General features: G+C 43.0%; 1 protein-coding gene across 1 annotated transcript in view; it reads left to right on the top strand.

Moving 5' to 3' along the window:
• Nucleotides 1-623: 623 nt before the first annotated feature.
• Nucleotides 624-20,329, top strand: part of FAM172A (family with sequence similarity 172 member A) — a 270,279-nt gene continuing 250,573 nt past the window's right edge. The window contains exon 1 of the mRNA XM_055790377.1: nucleotides 624-760. The gene's annotated coding sequence lies outside the window, so the exon portion shown is untranslated. The remainder of the gene's footprint in view (nucleotides 761-20,329) is intronic.

Raw genomic sequence — 20,329 nt, 5'->3', positions numbered from 1 at the left:
TCCTGAAGACACCCACAACACCTGCTGTGGAAACTTTTATCCCAAATCTTTTCACTTTACAAATTCCTAAGCTATGAAAATGGAAACCTGGAGTGGAAACACGACCTTCCCAGGGGGATCTGCCAGACCAAGGCGCACCCCATGCGTCAGCCCCAGCTCTCGATGCCTGCCTGCTCGGTGCCCCTCCTCTGTCGCCGCCTGCCCCGAGGGGACAGCGCGACCCTGGCTTCATTCCCACCGCCCTCCCCCAGGCCCCCCTCCCGGGAGCAGCCGCGGCCTCGGGGCAGTGCCGCGGTGGCCGTTGCCTCCCCGTGAGGCTGCGGCCTGCCGCCTCGCCGGGCAGCGCCGGCACCGAACGCGTCTTTCAGCCCGCTGCCCCTCGCCCGACACCGGGGCCCAGGCTGGAGGCGGCTGAGGGGACTGCGGGACAGGGCGCCGGGGGCGATGGTGGCACGGGGATGCGGGGCGTGGGGGTGAGGGGATACAGGGATGAGAGGGCGGGGGGACGCGAGAATAAGGGGATGGGGGACGAGGGGGTGAGGGGACGAGGGGGTGAGACGCCTCCGCCGCCCTTCCCGCTCCACTTCCGGGTTCCCCGCCGCGCCCCCGGGCGCTGACGTCACCGCGCGCGGACCCCGGAAGTGGAGCCGGAGGGGGGCGGGCGGCGCCGCGCGCGGCGCCAGGACCCCAAGACGGCGGCGCGTTCCCCGGTAACGGCGCCGCGCCCGCCCCGCCCCGCCCCGTCGGCGACGGGCGCCAGGTACGTGCTGCGGCCCGGCCCCGGGCCCGGCCCGCCACCTCCCGCCGGGACCAAGGGGCGCGGCGGGGCCGGGGCGGGAGGGGGGGCGGCCGGCCTTCTCCCTGCCGGTGGTGCCGCGGCGAGCGGGTGGGGGCGGCGGCGCCCAGCCTTCCCTCGCAGCCCCTGCCCCGGCGGAAGACGCCGGGCTCGTGGGGCCTGGCCTCTTGGCGGCGGCAGGCCCGCAGCGGCGGCGGGGCTGGAGGGGGGCGGCGGCCGCCTGCGGTCGGGTCCCGGGCTGTCCGCGCCGGCCCCGTCCCGGCGCTGGGGGGCGGGTTTGGCGGCAGCGTGGTGCCCCGAGCCCCCCGCCACGACAGACCCCGTGCGAACGCCGGCGGGGGACCACCACCGTGTCACCTTCCCCGGGACCGGCCCGCGCTCTGTCCGCAGCAGCTCCACGTGTTTGCACCTTCTGCGCCGCGCTTCGGTACCAGAGGGGCAGACGAACCAGAAAGCAACTATAATTTCCAATTTTCCAAATAACTTGAAGCTTTTTTTTTTTTTTTCCCTCCCCAAAATGCTCACTCGCAGTCATTGCTGCAGCTCTTTGGTGCTGTCAGCTGCTTCCACAAAACAGGACTTGTCAGTTTTCCCTGTTACCTAACACAAGCTTTCCGTACGGTCATAAATGACAAAAAGTTATTGTGTGAGCATAATTCTCCTGACTTGGTAATATACAGGTGGGCATGAGTGGTAATTTTTCATTCCTGCTTTTGCTTTCCTGGATATACGTGACTGAAAACTTCTTTCTGGAGTGGAGTTTCTCCTAGTTGGTCTGGCAGCTTAGAAGCCTCCATGAAACGTTTGTAATTTGAGTTATCCAGGTGTAAATGTAGGGAGATAATTTTTCAGTTTAAACTGTTGCTGTTACTTGGTTTTGGCTTGGCAATAACTCAAAATTTGTTACTCTAAACCATCGGATGTTACACATCTCTAGTACCTTTTAAAAAAACAAGTGCTTTGCTTTTTAAAGAAGTGTTGGCTTCTTTTTTTTCTTTTAAAGCTTAATTACTGACACTTTTGATGGAGAATGTACCGCTTTCCTTCCAGATAGCTAACTTCTGTGGCATTACCTGAGCCAAGCTGCTAGGTCTCCTGCAAGCCAGTTTAATGAGTCTTCACAAAATGTAGCATCTGGTTTGCACTATTTCTATGTGAAGTTTTTGGCTAAGGTATTAAGTTTGAATAAGCAGGTAACAGACCTTGGTGAGGACACACCATCATTGGCCAAAGAGGTGTTACAACATGAATAGTAATTACAGGGCTAACTGGATGTATTTGGGTTTAACTGCGTGGTGATTTGGTGATGCCTTGAAGAGTAGGGTGGTGGCAATATTTGCCTTTGAAGAAGCATAAGCACCACTTGTACAGCAAAAAAGATGGGGTCCTTTTAGTAACTGCTAATATTTTCTTGGAATTGTTAATGAGGCTGTGAGTGAAGGAGGGTGGCAGCCTGTTGTGCTGCCCATGGTAAAGCTGCCTGATGATAGCTTGTGGTTAGAGAATGCCTGTAGGATGTTAACATTAGATTATTTGTAATTATGTAGGAAAAAGTAAAAATGCTCTCTTGTAGGGAAGGCTAAAGTATTAGCAACTGAAGGTACTGAACAGTGTAAAGGGTATCACAGAGTGATAGCAATGTAAAATACAGAAAGCGTGTCTTTATATGCTCCTCTGCATTTAGAAGTGAACAGTTCTGGTATTCTGAGTGTTTCAGATCTTCAGTGTCTTTCTGAAAAAGTAATAATCATTATTTGCTCACGAGAGTACTGGTCTTCACAGGATAGCTGTAGACAGAAGCCCCAGGTGATGGCTGAAGTTACTGCATGCCTGTCTGCTGGAGGTCTGGTGTGCCACCCTTGGTGTTGGGCTGGGCACTCCCCTGCCCACCTCAATCAAAACACGGTGGGTTAAAACAGGTGTAATATTTATAGTGTTAAGTTGACCTGACTCTTTTTGTCTGAAATAGGTTAGCAGATGCTGGTAGGCGTAGGAATGAAATGAAAACTTCCAGCAGGCCAGCAGTACTGAGCAGCTGGAGGCGGACAAGGGCATCATCATTTCAGCACTCCGAGTGTGCACGATGCTTCTGTCTGCTTTACTGAAATACCTTTAATTATTTGAGTTTTCTCACCGCTGCCTGGATTTTGTCTGTTTTCTTCGGATTGCTTTTTCAGTGATGGTAGCCAATTATGACTATATGTTAATCTGCTAGTTGACTTGACCATGTTTTTTACTGAATTGCCTTTTATGTACTAGTTAGCTAATGTTTGGAAGAGCTTCTCCTTATAATTACTCAGTGGGGATTTATCTGTTGGTCTCTGTTCTTTTAAGTTCACAACTTTTTCTTTCCTTCTCCCCCCCCTCCCCCCCCCCGAAGACTCAATGCTGACTTTAGAGGTTTTGTCATTCCAAGCTCTATAGAAAAGGTTCTGAATGCAACTCTGTTGCTGGTACTTTGAATTTGACCCACTGTTCCTTTGGGGAACAATGTGCTGTGGTGACTGAGGAGTTTTTTAGATTTACAATAGATTCCTGGAATTCTTTGAAGTAAAGCATACATACAAAGAATGAATTGATATCTCTTTTTATTTTTTTCCACTCGCTTACTGAAACAGATTGGTTAACAGTGGGCATGAAAACATGTGCTTATGGAATGTAATGCTGCCCTATGAGGGTGGTTTTTTGTGCTTTGGAAGGCACTTTTTTTTTTTCCTCTTTCTAAGTGTGATCATACATATATCTACTTAGCCTGTAGATCAGTTTCATAGGTTTGCACTGGGTGGAATTCCTGAACTATAATTTAATGGGTTTAAAATGTGGGATTTTTTCATGGATGTTGTGTTTTAAGTGCTGTGGGTATGGTATGTGTTATATGTGTATACATGCACACACCTTTTCATTTTTTGAGAGGAAGGCTCTGGAGTGATGACTCTGTGAACTTACTGTTTAACTACTCAGTGTTTCTTACGCTGTTCTCATAATGTGACTGAGTCTTACTGGAAGGTGAAAAGGTAGAGTGTTCAATTTTGTATAATCTTTGCCTTTCTGCTCGGCTCGCCATCAGGTACTTACTAATGCTAGTTTTGGAGTGATTTTTACGGCTGCTTCTAGGAATTAGACTGGGATCCACAAGTTGTTTCCCTCCTGCTCAGGACCTGCTCTGTTAACAGAGTGCCCATGGTGCATTTTCACAGCCCGTTTACATTACATCTCCACTGCTGGAAGGGGCAGCATGCCTCTCTTCTTCCTGCCCCATCCCTCCTGGATGTAGATCAGCTGGCTGCATAGTGAGCTGGGTAGGGAAGCTGATCCAGCTGATACAAAACTAGAGATATATGAAAAGCTCCTTTCTCATTGCAGCAGCTTGCTCACTAGTACAAGTGCCATCATAAGAAACAATGTGAGACTGTAGTTGGGAGTGGAGAGGCTGGAAGAAGGGCTGAAAGTGTTGTATTGTAGGGACGTGGATCGTGAATCTACAGCCTGTGTTGCCTTGCACTTGAACTTACCGTGCGGAAAGCCCCTCTACCAGTTTCCTGAGCAGCCTGCTCCTATTAATTAATTATTAATGATACTGCTGCTGAGGATGGTACCCCCGCTCTGTGGCGTAGTGCAGTCTTCATGCAACCACTTGTATTCTGGTTACATTCTCCTGGATAGTCTCAGCTTCCAGCTTGATGGAGCCTCTCTGGTACTGCAGTTTGTATTCTGTTGAGTGGGTATCCAAGGAGGAAAGATGAACTGTGTAGAGCTTATCAGGTTAATTTTAGGTGTTTCTACTTTACAGTTATTGTAGTTTCTGTATTCTGACTTCCTGTTGCCCAGCAGAAGTTGAAGGGGACCAGCCGGTGCTAAGCCTGCTAATACAGACGTTTGAGGCTTGGAAGTAGTCATTTTTAATACTTATCTGAAATAAGTGTTGTCTTAGCAACTGCAGTATTAGCTGAATCAATATATTTAGTATGGTGGTAAATTTAGGATACTCGTCTGTGAGCAAATAGGGTTTTTTCCTCAGGTAAACGAAAGAAAATTTTTATCATCTTTATCATCTCTCTGGAAGCAGAGATGATGGTTAAAATAAGAACTAGTGGTACACATCATCAGTTGGACTGCAGATTAACCAGTTCCACTGTTGACTGGCAATAGGTCCATGCCTGAAGCAGCAGTGATACTGAATGTTAGTGTTTGTGTTTCTTGATGCTTATGCATTTAAAGTCAGGCCCATCAGGTTACATCGCTCAAGTTTCTACTTTTGGTGGTGGCGGGTGTAGTTTTTTCATTATCAGTTGTTTATAAGGAAGATTTTCTGTCTACTGCCAATTTCAAGTAAAAGTTTAAGCTAAGTATTTGGGTTTTTTGAGAGGGACATACTGAAAAATGCTTTCAACTGTATGAAAATATTCTTGATTACTCTTAAGTACCCCTAGGCATCTCCAAGATGTAGATAAGAAATATGAAATTTAATAGGAAGATAGCTTTGGAAATTGCAAACTATTTCCCAAGACAGCTAGTCTGGATTTGTCTGAATTATAAGCTTCATAAAGTTGCCATTTTCCATTTGCAATTAAATCTTTTAAAATATTTGTTTTGAATTCTCTGGACATTTCAGCTGCAAGGTACATACTCTGCTGGCCTACTGAGCTTTCTTCACTGTGTCAGCTTTATGTGGTGTGCATGACAAAAGCCCCTGGTGGGTCACAGGAAAAATGGGTTCTTCTGTTTCTCATCATCCCTTAACTGAGGTATATTTTGGCTTAGGAACAGGCATAATGGACCACATTCTTGTTTTATTTCTGCTGCATGCTGGGAGCTAGCAGGTCTGTTGCATTTTGCAGCCATTGTATACCTCTGTGCTTGAAGGAAAACTATCATGGTTTTTAGAGTAATAACTGCTTGTCTGAGAAGATGGACAAGGCGATTCTGATTGATCTTGTTAATCTGCCAAGTAGTACTCTCCAGGTTGTCTTGAACATTCCATTGAACACCAAACCCAACACATAAGGTAGTGGTTATAGTTTGTTTTGAAGTTCTGCAAACCAGGCTTTACAAAGCCTTGAAATGCACGTTTAAGTGAATGTCATATTTGTGCGTAGCACCTTTAGCGTATAACAATGCAAATCTGAGTCTTCTTGTTTAACTGAAGACTGTGCTAAACCATATTCTTGCTTTGCTTTATTCCTTCATATCCAAAGCACTAGAGTATAGCCAAGCAACACTGAAACCACCTAGCTTTTTTTTTAAACAAATGAGCATGTAATTCCTCTTGCAGAATATGTGTGCTATAAACCCATCTCAAGAAATAAGATGTTGAGTAAGTGCACTAGATTTAAGTAAAAACAGGCACCACAGTAAAAATGCAACCAAAAGTATTTTCAGAGGAAAAATATGTTAACAGAAGACTTGGTAGTGAGAGAGCCATTATATAAAGGCATTATGGAAAGATGGTGAAATGAGGGATAAATAGGTGTGCTCATGCACACAATCTGTATCTCTCTTGAAGAATAATAATCCCTGTACTGAAAGAGTAGCTCCCCACTGAAGCATATGATTAAATTCTGTGAATAAAATCTGAATCTGTATATTGATAACTCTCGAGATGCAAGACTGTGTTAACATAGCTGCCCACCACCCAAGCCAAGGGGAAAGATTTCAGGGCAGGCACAGCCATCAAAATCAGTAAAGCAATTATAAATTTAAGCTCTTATTTGATACATGGTAGTCAATAAGTCAAAAATTAGTGGAGGTTTCTTGATACTTTATTTTAAATGTTTGTGTTTTGGAACAGCAGAGTGTGAAATTTGGAAGAGTAAACTGTTGCCTATCAGAATAATCGTTTATTGAGTCCTTCTTTTGCTTTGTCTGTATATCTTTCTTGCCCATGTTGGCAAATCAGGCTAAGAGTTTTCAGGTGGCAGCTGTATGTTCCAGCTTTGTTCTGTCACCTTGGTTGCACCAGGTAATGAACAAAATCTGAGAACTGATAAGTTAAAAATATACTGTTAAAAAAAAAAAAAAAAAAAAAAGAGGGAAAGAAAGGAAGATAGTTTTAACTCAGATCAGGTCCCTGTTCTGGTGTAACTCAGATCTGATTCTCTGTACCGGTTCACTATGCATTGCTACATACAGTTCTGTCAGTGCAGCTGAAGGGGTAGCGTGGGTAGGGGGTGGGACCGCTTAAGTCATTTTGCAAAGATGTGTTTGGGAATATGTCCTTTGATTCTAAGACCTGGGGGCAGGAACGGTCTTTGTTCTGTATTTGTTCTCTAAGACACAGTGGGGTACTTGTTATCTGTCCGGATGAAGTTGAACACAGCTTTCCCTTGGGTTGGATTTAACATTTCTCAGCATAAGAAATTGTCTTCAATTTTTAGAAATTTCAAGCTTGTTCTGATAATGGCAGCATGAAAGCTCCAGGTTATCTCACTCAGTGTTATGTCCACTGTGATAATGGAACTTTTATTTCCAACAAGTTGCAATAGATGCTTAACCACCATGCTATGGGAGATTTCATATCTGTAGCAAACCCCAGCTAGTATCCTGACTAGTACTTTATTTCTTAAGACATGGTTTTCTGTTGTCAGTGACTCAGAAATGTACAACGACATTTCTGGCACACAGTGCCATTTGTTCTCCATTGTTGCCCTTCCTAAATAGGTTTTATCTCTTGATTCTAGCATTACATTCTTGTGAATCATCCCACCAACTTCACTAATATCAGGTAAGTTGAATGTATGTTCCTGCAGGAATGCTCTTAAGTTTTTGTTAATATCTTCCCAACGTCATTCTGTGGGTAATTAAAAGATTTTTTTAAAAAATTGCCTTTTAATTCTTTATTTTGCTAGTTCTATTCTCCTTGTCTTTCTTTCTGGTGAATATTTAAGTTGTCATAGAAATTAGGGTAACTCCCTAAGGAGTAAATGTGAAAGGACCACACCAAAATAACCAGCAGTTTGAATTCTTGCATGTGTGAGGTAGTAGGTTGAGGCATAAGGCAAGAAATAGAAATACACTGAGATGGAATGTCCAGTTCCTTATTGATACCAACCCATACCTGCATTTTCTTCAGATGAGGGAGAAAGCTGTTACTTCATTTGTATCAGATAGAAATTGAATTTTTCAAAGCTAGTAGCACATTCCTTTGAGAAGCTCAGATTTTGCCTACCCAGAGATATCCAGAGGAAACATTTAAAAGAACATTATTTAGAAAATTCCTGAGAACGACAATCTTTGGAGAGTACTGCCAGCAGGAATATAAGGAAACTTTACACATGTGGTAGTAAACTCTAGCTTTCCAGAAAAGGAGCATTATGTAGATAATCTAGCATTTTTTCTTTGTTTTGCTAGTACTAAATTGCATTTACCTTCTGTTCTCTGTAGCAGCATAGGATAGTAGATAAATAAAATCTAATGTTTTATATTATGGGAAATGCTGGTAGATACACCCCTCAAAAAAATTTACCGTGGGGGTGGTCAAGCAAGGGAATGAGGCTCAGAAATAGTGGAATCACTGTAGTTGCACATGTTTGGAACTTGACTGGGCAAGTGCCTGAGTGGCCTGTTCTGGTAAGACTAGCTTTTTCAGGGAGGTTAGGCAAGTTGGCCACCGAAGGTCCATTCCAGTATGCGTGATGCTGTGGTGCAGTACCCTTGTGTCTTTTGTTTCTTTTGGGTAAGAAACATAATAATTGGTGTCCTGGTTTCAGCTGGAATGGAGTTAATTATCTTCTCAGGAGCTCATGCGGTGCTGTGTTTTGGCTTTGGTGTGAGACTGTTCAGTTCCTCAGGCCTTGCTAGCAAGGAGGCTGGAGGGGCACAAGGGGTTGGGAGGGGACACAGCCAGGACAGCTGACCCCAACTAGCCAGAGAGGGATTCCATACCATGGGACATCGTGCCTGGTATCCCGGGGGGCTGGCCGGGGCAGGCAGGGCATTCTCAGGCACTGGCTGGGCATCGGTCAGCAGGCGGTGAGCAGTTGTGCTGTGCACCACGTGTTCCTTTCCGCCTTTCCCTCCGGATGTCATTCTTTCCCTCCCCCTTTTCATTATAACTGTTATTGTCATCGTTGTTATTGTTCTTACATTTTTATTCTATTTCAACTATTAAATTGTTCTTATCTCAACCCCTGAGTTTTACATTCCTTTCCAAGTCTCCTCCCCATCCTTCTGGGTGAGAGGGGAGTGAGCGGAGTGGCTGTGTGGTGCTTTATTACCAGCTGGGGTTAAACCATGGCACTTGGCAAGGTCTACGTTTGTGTCTGGTATCAACTTCAGGTTTAGTATGTAAAAATCTCCAGTGGTTCTACCTGTACAAGACATGCTGTGCCCTTTTTGTTGGTTGGACATATCTACCAGTGCCATAGAACAACCGAGTGTGCTTGTTCTGCTACTGGGCTGTGGTGAGGGTGACAGTTGGAAGTGGACAGCAGGGAATTTGGTCTGAGGAGAATGCTCAGTGGCTTTGTTATTGCCATGCTTGTTCTGTAATGACCAGATGAATGAAACCTGGGGACTGAAGCGGAGTAGACTAGGGGAAGTTTGGAATGAGGAGTTGAGCTGGCAGTGTCTTTGTGGAAGCACTTGAAAGTATGAGTGAAGACAGCTTGGGGAGAGGGTTGGAGTGGCACTAGGAGCTCTCGGAGTGGAATGAGGCCAAGTGGGACTGGGAGCTTGTGAGAGAGGTCATAGAAGATGATTGAGAAGCACTTAAATATAGGGGATGAGGAACTGAGGATGGGAGAAACTGTAGGGTCATACTGAAGGCTCAAGAGAGGAAGGTCAGACAAAAAATTGAATAGTTCCTTATCAAGTGAGTGCCTGTATTCTACGCATTGACAGATGCAGAAGTGCAGCGAAAAAAATTAAATGTGATTATGCCATCTGTACAGGGTTTGTACAAAACACTGGCAAGGTTTTGGCAGTGAGGGGCTGCAGGGGTGGCTTCTGTGAGGAGCTGCCAGAAGCTTCCCCCATGGCCGATGGAGGCGACACCAGCCGGCTCCAGGATGGCCCTGCCGCTGGCCCAGGCCGGGCCCATCGGTGGCGGTGGCAGCGCCTCCGGGATAACGGCTTTAAGACGGGGGAAAACCCGCCCCGTGCAGCCGGGGCTGGAAGGGCGGCACCGTGTGAGAGCCGCGGCCCTGCGGCCCCCAGGGACCGCGCTGGGCCCGGCCGGGCCTGGGGGGCTGCGCCCCGCGGGGGCCTCGGGCTGGGGCGGCGGTGAGGAGCTGCGGCCCCCGGGAAGGGCTGGCGCTGGAGAAGCTCCTGGAGAAACGTGTCCCGCGGGGGGACCCCGGGCTGGGGCTGGGCAGGGTGTGAGGAGGACGGAGCGGCAGGGACAGCTGAGGGACTGACCCCAGCCCCATTCCCTGTCCCCTGCGCCGCCGGCGGGGAGCGGGGAGAGAAACTGGGGGTGAAGCTGTGCCCAGGCGGAAGGGAGCGGTGGGGGGAAGGTGCCTTTAAGGTTTGACTTTATTTCTTATTTTCTGCTCCGATTTGATTGGTGGTAAATTCAGCTAATTTTCCCAAGTCGAGTCTGTCTTCCGGATGACAGGAATTGGTGGGTGATCTCCCTGTCGTTACCTCAACCCTCCAGCCGTTTTGTTAGACTTTCTCTCTCCTGCCCAGCTGAGGAGGGGAGTGATGGAGTGGATTTGGGGGGCACCTGGCCTCCAGCCAGGATCAACCCCACACGCTTTCATTTTGTAAATGACGTAGAGAGTACATTTATTGATTTTACAGAGAATACCAGGCTGGGAGGGGATTCAAGTTCTCTGAAGAATAAATTTAGAATTTTAAATGGCTTAGAAAAATTAGAGAAACAATGGAAAAGAAATAATGCCTTTTAACAGGGCAAATGCTAAGTGCTGTGCTTATATTAGTTTCCTACATAAATACAAAATAGCAGTTATTCTACAAAAAAGAATCCCAGATTTTTAGGTGAATCATAGTCTGAACATGCGTCAGTAGCACGCTGCTGTTGCAATAAGGGTAATCATTCTTCTCGGATGTATAGTTAGAAGGGACATATTTAAACATGTCACATGGTGATTTCATTCTACTCCACATTGCTTGGGCTTCATCAGTTTTGGGTATCACATTTAAGAAATGGTTTGAGCTGATTTCTGCTAGGGGAAAGCTACAAGAATCTTCAGAAGTCTAGGGAAAAAAAAGTGCAATGTGGAAAGGCAGAAAGAGTAGTTTGCTCAGACTAGAGGAGACTGAGGGAGGTACGAAAACAGTTTGCAGGTACAGGAAGGGATGCTACGAAGAGAAAGGGTATAAACTTTCTGAATGTCAGGAAGTAAAATGCTGTGGCAAAAGTTAGGAAAAATATTCTCCTGAAAAGAGTAGTTTAATGTTGGAATAGATTTCTGTTTACAGCCAAAATACTCATACTGAGTCAGATGTTTAGTTTAGTTGTCACTAATGCTGGGGGATGTGGTTTCCCTGTAGCTGCTGGAGCCTCTGCACAACCACCCACCTTGCATGGAGAGGAGAACTTCAGCTTTGGCGTCAGAGGTTTCCCCTTGTCTTCCCTTCCTCAGGGCTGTCAACCATGGCTGGGGCAAGCAGAACAAAAGGCAGGAGGTCTGGCGGTTTGGATGCCCATTGGGGTGGGCACAAGATGAGGTTCAAGCATGAACTTAGCCTAACAACATGAGGAGGTTGGGGAGTGTTCATCGTGAATATTTAAAAGAAGTTAGGCAAGACCACACTGGACAGAAACTGATAGAGATGACGCTAAGTTAGAGAAGTAGGAGAGAATGAGGTGACTTCCTCTTTGTTTTTATTTTCTCCACATTGTTCTTTTTGTGTAGGACTGGAGTTTTTGTGTAAGACTGCATGGGTGCTGAACTAAGTTTGTGCAGGCAACCTTAATTTTGGTATTTCCTGATACCTGTAGGCTTGACAGTCTTTTGGTAGTGTCTGTGGGTGATGAAGGCACACATATTAAGCGTATGCTATTATCTGTGGAAATAGGGTATGGACACTTTTTAAGGTTTTATTCATCTGCAGGGTGATTTTAACCAGCTTGAAGGTGTTTAATGCACTTAAAAGAATAGTTGCCAATAGAATGAGAAATATCCAGTGTTGTCAGCTTTCACAAATTTGTCATGACTGTGGCCCTGATGGTTTTGACAGTTTTATGATGATAAATTTTGGCTGTTTCACACAAATTGAAGAATCAGAATCAGAAAGAAATTCCTAACAACACAAAACAAACTGCTGAGACCATGAGCTCTTAATTCTTGCTCAACCACATGCTGCTCATGATGATTCTCACAGCCATTGTTAAAAGCTGTTTGTTGCTATTGTGGGAGGTGACCAACTTATGTATAAATACATACATGTACACACACGTATTTTTTGCATATCCATTTCTTTTAATAATTTTTGCTGTGCTGTAATTGGTTTTGGTAGTTGATGTGATACTTCTCTTTGCAAATTCACTTTGTCCTGTGTTTATACTGCTCATGTGACCTTCAAAGGCTCAGCACAGCTTTCATTTAATTACAAATATATTCTTGTTTACATAAGGATACTTTAAGGTGGTGCTATTTCAGTGCAGATTTCATTGAAAATTGACAGTTACAAAATAATGGAATATGTCAAGTTGGAAGGGACCCATAAGGATCATCGAGTCCAACTCCCTGCTCCTCAGAAAGTACTTAAAACTAAATTATGTGGCTAAGCATTGTCCAGATAGTCCTTGAACTCTGCTAGACTTGGTGCCATGAGAAAATGTTTGTATCGCTTACAGTGTGCTTTTCACGAGTCTTGTCACACTTGGGAGGTTGATGCTTGTTCGTATTTTTTCCATGTGACACAACTGTATAATGTGTCTCTGCTTTGCTTGTGTTAATTTTTGTGTAGTATTGGGAAGCAATACAATCAACTGCTATACATGTTGACATGAAAATAAGAACTTTAACATGGTTAGACTTAGTAGACGTGTTCTGTTTACATGACTTTTTAGGGTTAGACATTATTAACCTAATCACAAGGTGACATGAAGTTGAAATAACACAATAGGTTGTTTACCATTGTCCTGTAATTAGTGTTCTTTTATCAATAAACACTGTTGTAGCTGTTACATTTTTCCATTACCACACTGTTCAAACCATTAAGTTGTGTTTAACAGCAGCATTCCTTCTAAAAAGGTACCTAATCGCAGTCTGAAAGAGTTATGAAGAGTCCAAAGAGTCCACTACTTCCCATGACTTAATGGTTAGTCGTTGTCTTTCCTGAGAGTGATTATTTATTAATGTTAACCCAAAGAACAATAAAAGAGGTGTTAAAGGAAGTCCTTTGTTGCTCATTTTAAATAATATTTTGAATGATAAAGGAAATCTTAGAGGATGAGAGAAGTGCTGATGGTGTCTGTACTTGGTAGAAGAGAGTGGTTCAATCCAGAAAATAATAGATTGTAAATATTTTGTAAAGGGAGTACTTCAAGATAAATTTCATTCAAGCTTCAAGACTGTTTAGTATCGGTAAAATAGCCCTGTCATGAGGCACTAATGTGCTTCTAGAAAAGTTTTAAGTAGCACTTTTTTGGAGTGGTAGTCTCCTGTAAATACTGCTTAGGAGTGAACTTGAGAAACAATGTTAAATTGTTACTAGTGCCATTTTGTTTTATAACAGCAGTGCAGTCAAGGGGATGTCTGGCTGGGATTTAGCTTTGCTTAAAAGGAGCTGGAAGGAGATGCTGTTGGATGGCAATGCCAGCCCTGTGCCCTTGTGGCAATGAAGGCAAACGGGGTCCTCCATTGTATTGGGTGCTGTGTCTGGTTTTGTCCTCTGATTTCAAGAGAGACACTGAAATATTAGAGAAGGACCAGTAGGTGGCCACCAGGATGATTACTGTGTTAGAAGGATGATTAGCATGTTGGAGAACTCAAAATTTTGGGGAAGGTTCAAGGAAGTTTGTAGAGGAGAGAAGGTTTGGGAAGATTTTATCAGTTATATGATACCTAGAAGGTAGTTGTGAAGAAGTTGTTCTCTACTTACATGGATGAGAGGAGAAATTTAATCTGGGTATAAGAAAATCTTTTAGGAATGTTAATCATTGGTGTAAGTTCTTCAGAGGCATGATAGAATCTCCCTAACTGGAAATATTAAAGGCTTACCTTGGCAGATCCCCAGCTTACCTGATGTGAGGCCTAATGAAGTACTCTCCAGGAGAAGGCTGGTGACCAGAGCATTTCCAGAGGTCTTTTCCAACCTAGACTGCTCTGTGATGGTATGGGTTAGAGCTGTTTGGCAGTCTTGCCTCTGGGCAGAGATAGCAAGGTTGTAGATGAGGCAGTAGCAGAGCTGTCTAAAGAAGTCTGGTCACAGTTACTGACTTAGGCAATTAATGGAATATTTTTAATGTAAATTTTAGATTTTTCAATTTTTAAAGCTGAACCAGTAATGAAAATTAAATTTACTTGTCTTGCTTTTTAATCTTTGTTCTTTTTATTATTTTGTAATAGAAAGTAAAAGAAGATCTACTGAAGTAAAAAAATTAAAAATACAAGTGTGATGCAGTCGGAATTTTAAGATTGAGTTCATATAATTATCAAGCTAAAAGGCTAATGTGTTTACATTATTCACATTGTTTATACATATATATATTGCAATATAGTGCTGCTTTATGACAATCCAGCAGAAGCAAATCTGTGGACTGCATGTGTTTCACAGGGCTATTTGCTTTGCCCTCCAGATAGTTGAAATGAAGCGATACTACTTGGTTCGGCTGGCCAAATAGCATGTGCTATCTCAGGTAGAGGGCAGAGCAAAGACATTTGAGATTCTATATTAGTAAGCTGGGAAAAATGATAAAATCGAAGAAACAGATGTCCTACAGCAGGAAAAGCTGTAGGCAGAGCTGTAAGGCAGATTTCTTGAGGCAGACGCTGCTGCAAAGAGGTGGTGTGTAGATTATGGGAATTTGGGGTATTTTAGTCTGATTCTGAAATAAGGTATCTTAATGGTGAAGTGATGTCTTCAGTAGCCCTGCATGCTCATTTGAGTTGTTCGTGATTTGATTCCACGTAGCATCCATCCGTTTTGGGTATTTCTGTGTCATCAGCGTTATATACAGAGTAGTCAAGTGGGGTGGTGGTAATTATTCTTTGCATGTGTACATTCTGGAAGGTGTTGGAGGAAACGGGTATGTCACAGAAAGCTGGGTGCATGTGGAGTGGCTGGAAGACAACGGACATATTATGAGCAATCCAGACCAAGTAACTTTGTTGTAATAGCAGGCCGAGCAGGCCAAAGCTGTAAGAAGCTGCCGGTGTTGTGAAGGACATATGCAAGGCCAAGGGAGACAGAGAAACCGTGTATTCGCAGAGAGGTAAGAGAGGTGGACAGAAAGATGAGAAAAACCAGGATGCTTGCACAAGGAGGGAGCAGCATGTGGTCACCACACCGGGACCGATCATGGGGGAGGTGGAAGCGTGTGAACGAGTAGTTTTAACCTCTCACCTTTTACATAGCAAAGCCTGCGTAGCGTGTGTATTTTTAGCTGGGGGTGTAAATTGGTGTGGGTCTATTAATAGCACCTGTAGAGTATAAATTGCTGTGTATCCCTTAATAAAGTGGCACTAACTTGATCACATTGATCGTATAAGTTGTGTCTGAGCCTTCTGCGTCAACAGGTGCACCTCTTACCTTTCCCTAGTCTCTCCTTGTGCACGTCTTCAGCACGGAGTCTGGAGTGGAATTAGAAATACCTTGCTGTGTATGAGGATCCAGACAGTTTCTCACCTTCTCTCTTCTGCGGCTGTCCTGCAAATGATTTTGGTGTCTCTCCTAAGAGAAGGCTCTTTTGATAAGTCATTGAGTTTTTCTGTGTTCAGATCTTTTTCTTTCCCAGCAGACCCATGGGATTTCTTGAGAGAGGATGACATTAAAAAAAGACTAAAAATTCTGACTTTGTCCTGTAACTTAACTACATACAGAGATGAGGCTATTGAGATTCGGTCTACTCCACCCCATGTTTCAAGCCAGAATCCCATTAAAACAAACAGACTAGTACAATAATCTTAAAATCTCATCCAAGCAGGTTTTTTTATAAACTATCACAGGGCAATTTCAGGTATATTATGGAGTAATACTGTGCCAAGTCCTTGTGAATTATCCTTGCGATGTACGCTGACAGGAAGATCTGATTCTGTAATTAAAGAGCATGTCACAGAACTGGTTTCCAAATAATTGTACAGCTTCAACATTTCTTTTTGTCCTCATCAGCTGAGATGTAGCCCCATGCACAAATGGAACAACACAATACAAATCTTGCACTGAATATAGCATTATTACATGTTACATGGGCTTTTTCTGAGGCTTCAATTGCAGGGTGTTAGTTCTTCATAAATTTTAATTCCTTGAATTTACCCTAGCAACTGCTGTTTGTGGAGGATACTTGCTGGCCTTCTAGAGGAAGGCGGTGATGAAGGGCATCTTGAAATTGATGTCCTACTTATCCATGTACATTCATCTTGGGTGCCGAGGTTGGGAAAGCTAGGGAAGGTTCTTCAAAGCTCTTAAAGCAGGAATCCTACAGTCCATAGTTCTGAGCATTGAAGCAAATAACTAAGGCTGAACGCCCAGGATATGGGAAATACACAAAAAGAGGTTATCTGAAAACATGTTGATTTTCAAGAGTTAAGCAATATTCCATAAGAACACCTGTGAATTCCTCCTGTGAACTCAGTTCTCCAGGTGGCGTTCTCCTGCTTTCACTGCAGGATCACTTTTTCTATACCCAGAGTTGCTTGCCTGATTCGTTAGATAGTTATCTGTCTGCCTTAATAGAGGTAGTGTTCTCCATGTGCTTTAATTATTGATATTCTGCATATTTAAGAGTGTTGCATTATGTGTTGTGGTTTTGCCCTTGTGAGCAGCCACGCTCCCCACAAGTTGCTCACGTGCTCTCCCTCGGGTGGGATGGGGAGAGAATTAGAAGAGTGAAAGTGAGAAAACTGGTAGGTTGGCATAAAGGCAGTTTAATAGGGAAAGCAAAAGCCATGCATGCAAGCAAAGCAAAACCAAGGAGTTGCAGGTGTTTAGCCATCCCAAGGAAAGCAGGGCTCCATTGTGCCTAACAGTGACTTGGGAAGACAAACACCACAGCTCCAAACGTCCCTCCCAGCTTTCTTCTTGTTGCTGATCATTTTGAACCTCATGTTTGGGTGATAATACCATCATGTTATAAACCTCCCAGAGGCTGTGTTGAGGTTGTGTTGCCTCTTTTTGTATTATTCTGACATGTTTATTTGATCATGTTTACATGCATATTTTTATGAAGGTCATTTCCAGCATTTCAAGAAAGTTAAACTGAAATAATTACAATTTCAGTGTGTGGAATCATGTTGACTGTGCCTTGTGTAAACAACTGAGTTGCTGACATGGTTGGGATGCTAATGCATATAGCTCATAGTCCTCTGCTTTTTGAGCTTATGGGGTAAATAACTCTGGAAGGTAGCTGCTGTGCAAATAAATCAACCTTTAATGTCGGCTGCAGTCACATACTTTTATCAGCAAGTTCCACCACCATTTGCTAGAATGTGAAGATGTACTGAGATTTAGAGACTTTGGAATTCTTGCCAGTTTCTTTGTGTTGTAGTGGTTAAAGATCCTGCTCTTCTGGCATTTATTACTCCCCTTCTGTGCATGTTCTCTCTGGCTTTTAGCAGCTGTATGGAGCATGCTCTGGGCAAATACGTAAATTTTCTGGAAATCCTGATAAGTCTTAATAAGTCTATATTAAGTGTGTGCAAAAAGCAATTTTAACTTGAGCATATCTGGGCAAGCTTTAAGCGTAATGGCAAGAGGCACACACTGCTAAGCTGATCCTCTGGCTAAATTTCTGATCTCTGCAACATGGAGTTGCTGTAGCTGCTCATTAACAGCAGACCTAAGCAGAAGATACTGTCTCTGAACCTTCTTATACAAGAGGTAGACTTTTTAGTTGAACTTTTTCAAAACCATTTACTCTAAAGCAGACTGGAAATAATTGGCTTTCAGAGCTGAAGTTTGGCAAACCTATAAGCAGTTGAAAATAGGGTCTTATAAGTTAAAGTGAAGTACAACCTTAATTGACATATTTGTTACTGATGTCATCTGTAGCACCCTAAAAGCAGGAATAGATAAAAATCTAATTAGGCAGGAAACAGTACTCAGATTAAAGGTATGTATTTTTTTCTTTGGTGAGCCAGTACAGAGAAGGGACTAGAGCCAAACTGTCACAGCTGTCTCTTGAAAAACTGGGTCTTAGTCATCAGCCACATTGCACAAATCTAACCCATATTTGTCCCTAGCTTGCTTGGGGTGTTAGTTTATAAAGAACAAAACTCTTAGTTTACCTGTATTGTAATAAAGTGGTGCAATACAAACCAGTTTGGATTATGTCCAGATAAATTTGATGGATTTGTGCTGTTTGAAAATGCTTGTGTGTTTTCTTATGTTGCACTTGTGGTGGGTTAGCACTACAATTGTTTATAGTCTTTATTTGGAACATTTGTAGCAATGACAACTTCAGGTATTGCTAATTTAGAGCAAAATCATATACTGCATTTTTTGCCACATTTCTAGCTGCGTTTACACAAAGAAGAATAATTGAAGTCTGTAGAAATCTGTGTATGTGTGCACTTGTTTCAGAGTCAGAATACATGATACGTGTCTAGTCTGATCTGAAGACTAGCACTGTTGCACGATCACAAGCTTGGTGGTCCACACTTCTCATACCACTTCATAGACAAGACCATGGAATATGTATACCCTTAAGTGTGCAAAAGTTTGTTGGGTTTGGTCGTTTTTGGGGGGAGGGTGTTGTGTTTTGTTTGTTTGTTTTTAATTTAATGTTTGCAAATCCACCAGTTTTGTAGTTGCATTAATAGGGGTATGATAAAATGCAGCCTTGTTGTCTCAGGTGAAACCATGAAACCAGAATATTTCTGCTGTCAGATTATTTTATGTATTGCTGGGTATTGAGTTGAAGAGGCAAAGCGTATGCATAAGACATCTTGTGCTAGAATACTGAAGTTTGTTTGAGAAAGCATACATACAAAGAAATATACGTTCTCTTGGCAATAAACTTATTTCCTGTATTTCTTCAGGTGAAATAGTAACTTGTTTTTTTAGGAATTATGCTTGCTGTAGCTAATGTAAAAAACAATCACAGAAAAGATGTTTTCAAAAGAATAATCTAAGAAATTGTGCAGAATAACACATTGTAAATGATCTGTAATTATGATGAGAAAATGGTGGTATTTTGGAATTATGTGGACAGGTCAGTGTATGCAGTAGAAGATCACTGGGGCTTGAAACTGATGCCTAGAATAAACTGCAATTCCTGCATTTGCCTATAAGCAACCATTCAGAGAGAGCTTTATAATTTTCCCGCTATTCATTTCTGCATCATCAGGCTATAGTTGATTCGACATCTGTCTGTCAAGGAAAGGGATTCCAACCTTCTCATCTAATTTCTTCTATTTGTCATTTAAACAAATATCAGTGAGGGAGTCAACAAAATGCTGTGTTCACACAAACAATGTATAAAATACTCTGTGCTTTCATCCTCATTCTAATATCAAGTCCTCCCTCCAGTGGCTGCTGTAACAGTTTTTTACTTTGTCAAAAAGAACTGGAAATTCTCTCTCTCTCAAAGCTAAATTCAGATTTATTTATTTGTTTATTTATTTTGGTGCTTCTAGCTTGGCAAGTGATCCTGTTACCTGCTGTGTCCTCAGCGGCAGGGTCTTAGTCTGTTAAAGGAAGAAGCAGGGCAGCTGTTGTAGAGACAAGGATGCCAGCAGTTCTTGGTCTCAGCATTTATTTATCTGATTAGGGAATGGGGGTTAATTTAACAAGGTAAATCCGTTAAGGTAAATTTTATGTTTCTCCCCTTGGGTAATAACAAGTCTTTGAGCACCTGTATGTATTTTGTAACTGCATTAACTTACCTATACCCAATTATGAATTTTCAAATGTTGTGTAGGGAGGACTACTCAATTTGTATGACTACAATAATTTTCATCTGGGTTGTCACAGAACACTATCCTGTCGTTTTCTAGCACTGCTAATAATTTTAACTGGAATGGGTTAGTTTCTAAGTGATTTCCTAGAATGTACATGGTACAAACCGATGACAGATGAGTGTTGTGCTTAGTTACCTTCTATCAGTGGACTATTTGGAAGCATCTGATGAGGAAAATCTTTAATACCATCTAAAAGTGTGACAACATTTGAGTCGTAATATTTACATTGACTACGTTATATGCTAGAAAATGCAAAAGAAGTCTCTGTGGTTTTGCTGTTAATTTTGTTGATCGCTTGTGTTATTAGTGCTAATGTGATTGAAGTGTTAGCCAAAAGGTGCACATTTTAACTGAATCATGTCTTGTTGTGTCTTAATTTAGAAAGTACATAATCTAAGCAGAGCTTTCCTGGTGGAGTTGTCTTTTAAAAAGACTTTTGGCAGTGTACTGTTATTTCACATCAGCTTAATCTGAACAGCCAAGGAAGGTGTCATAGTCCCCC

The sequence above is a fragment of the Falco peregrinus genome, chromosome Z, assembly GCF_023634155.1.
Source record: "Falco peregrinus isolate bFalPer1 chromosome Z, bFalPer1.pri, whole genome shotgun sequence".
In the NCBI taxonomy this organism is placed as follows: domain Eukaryota; kingdom Metazoa; phylum Chordata; class Aves; order Falconiformes; family Falconidae; genus Falco; species Falco peregrinus.
This window is presented reverse-complemented; position numbering and strand designations above follow the sequence as displayed.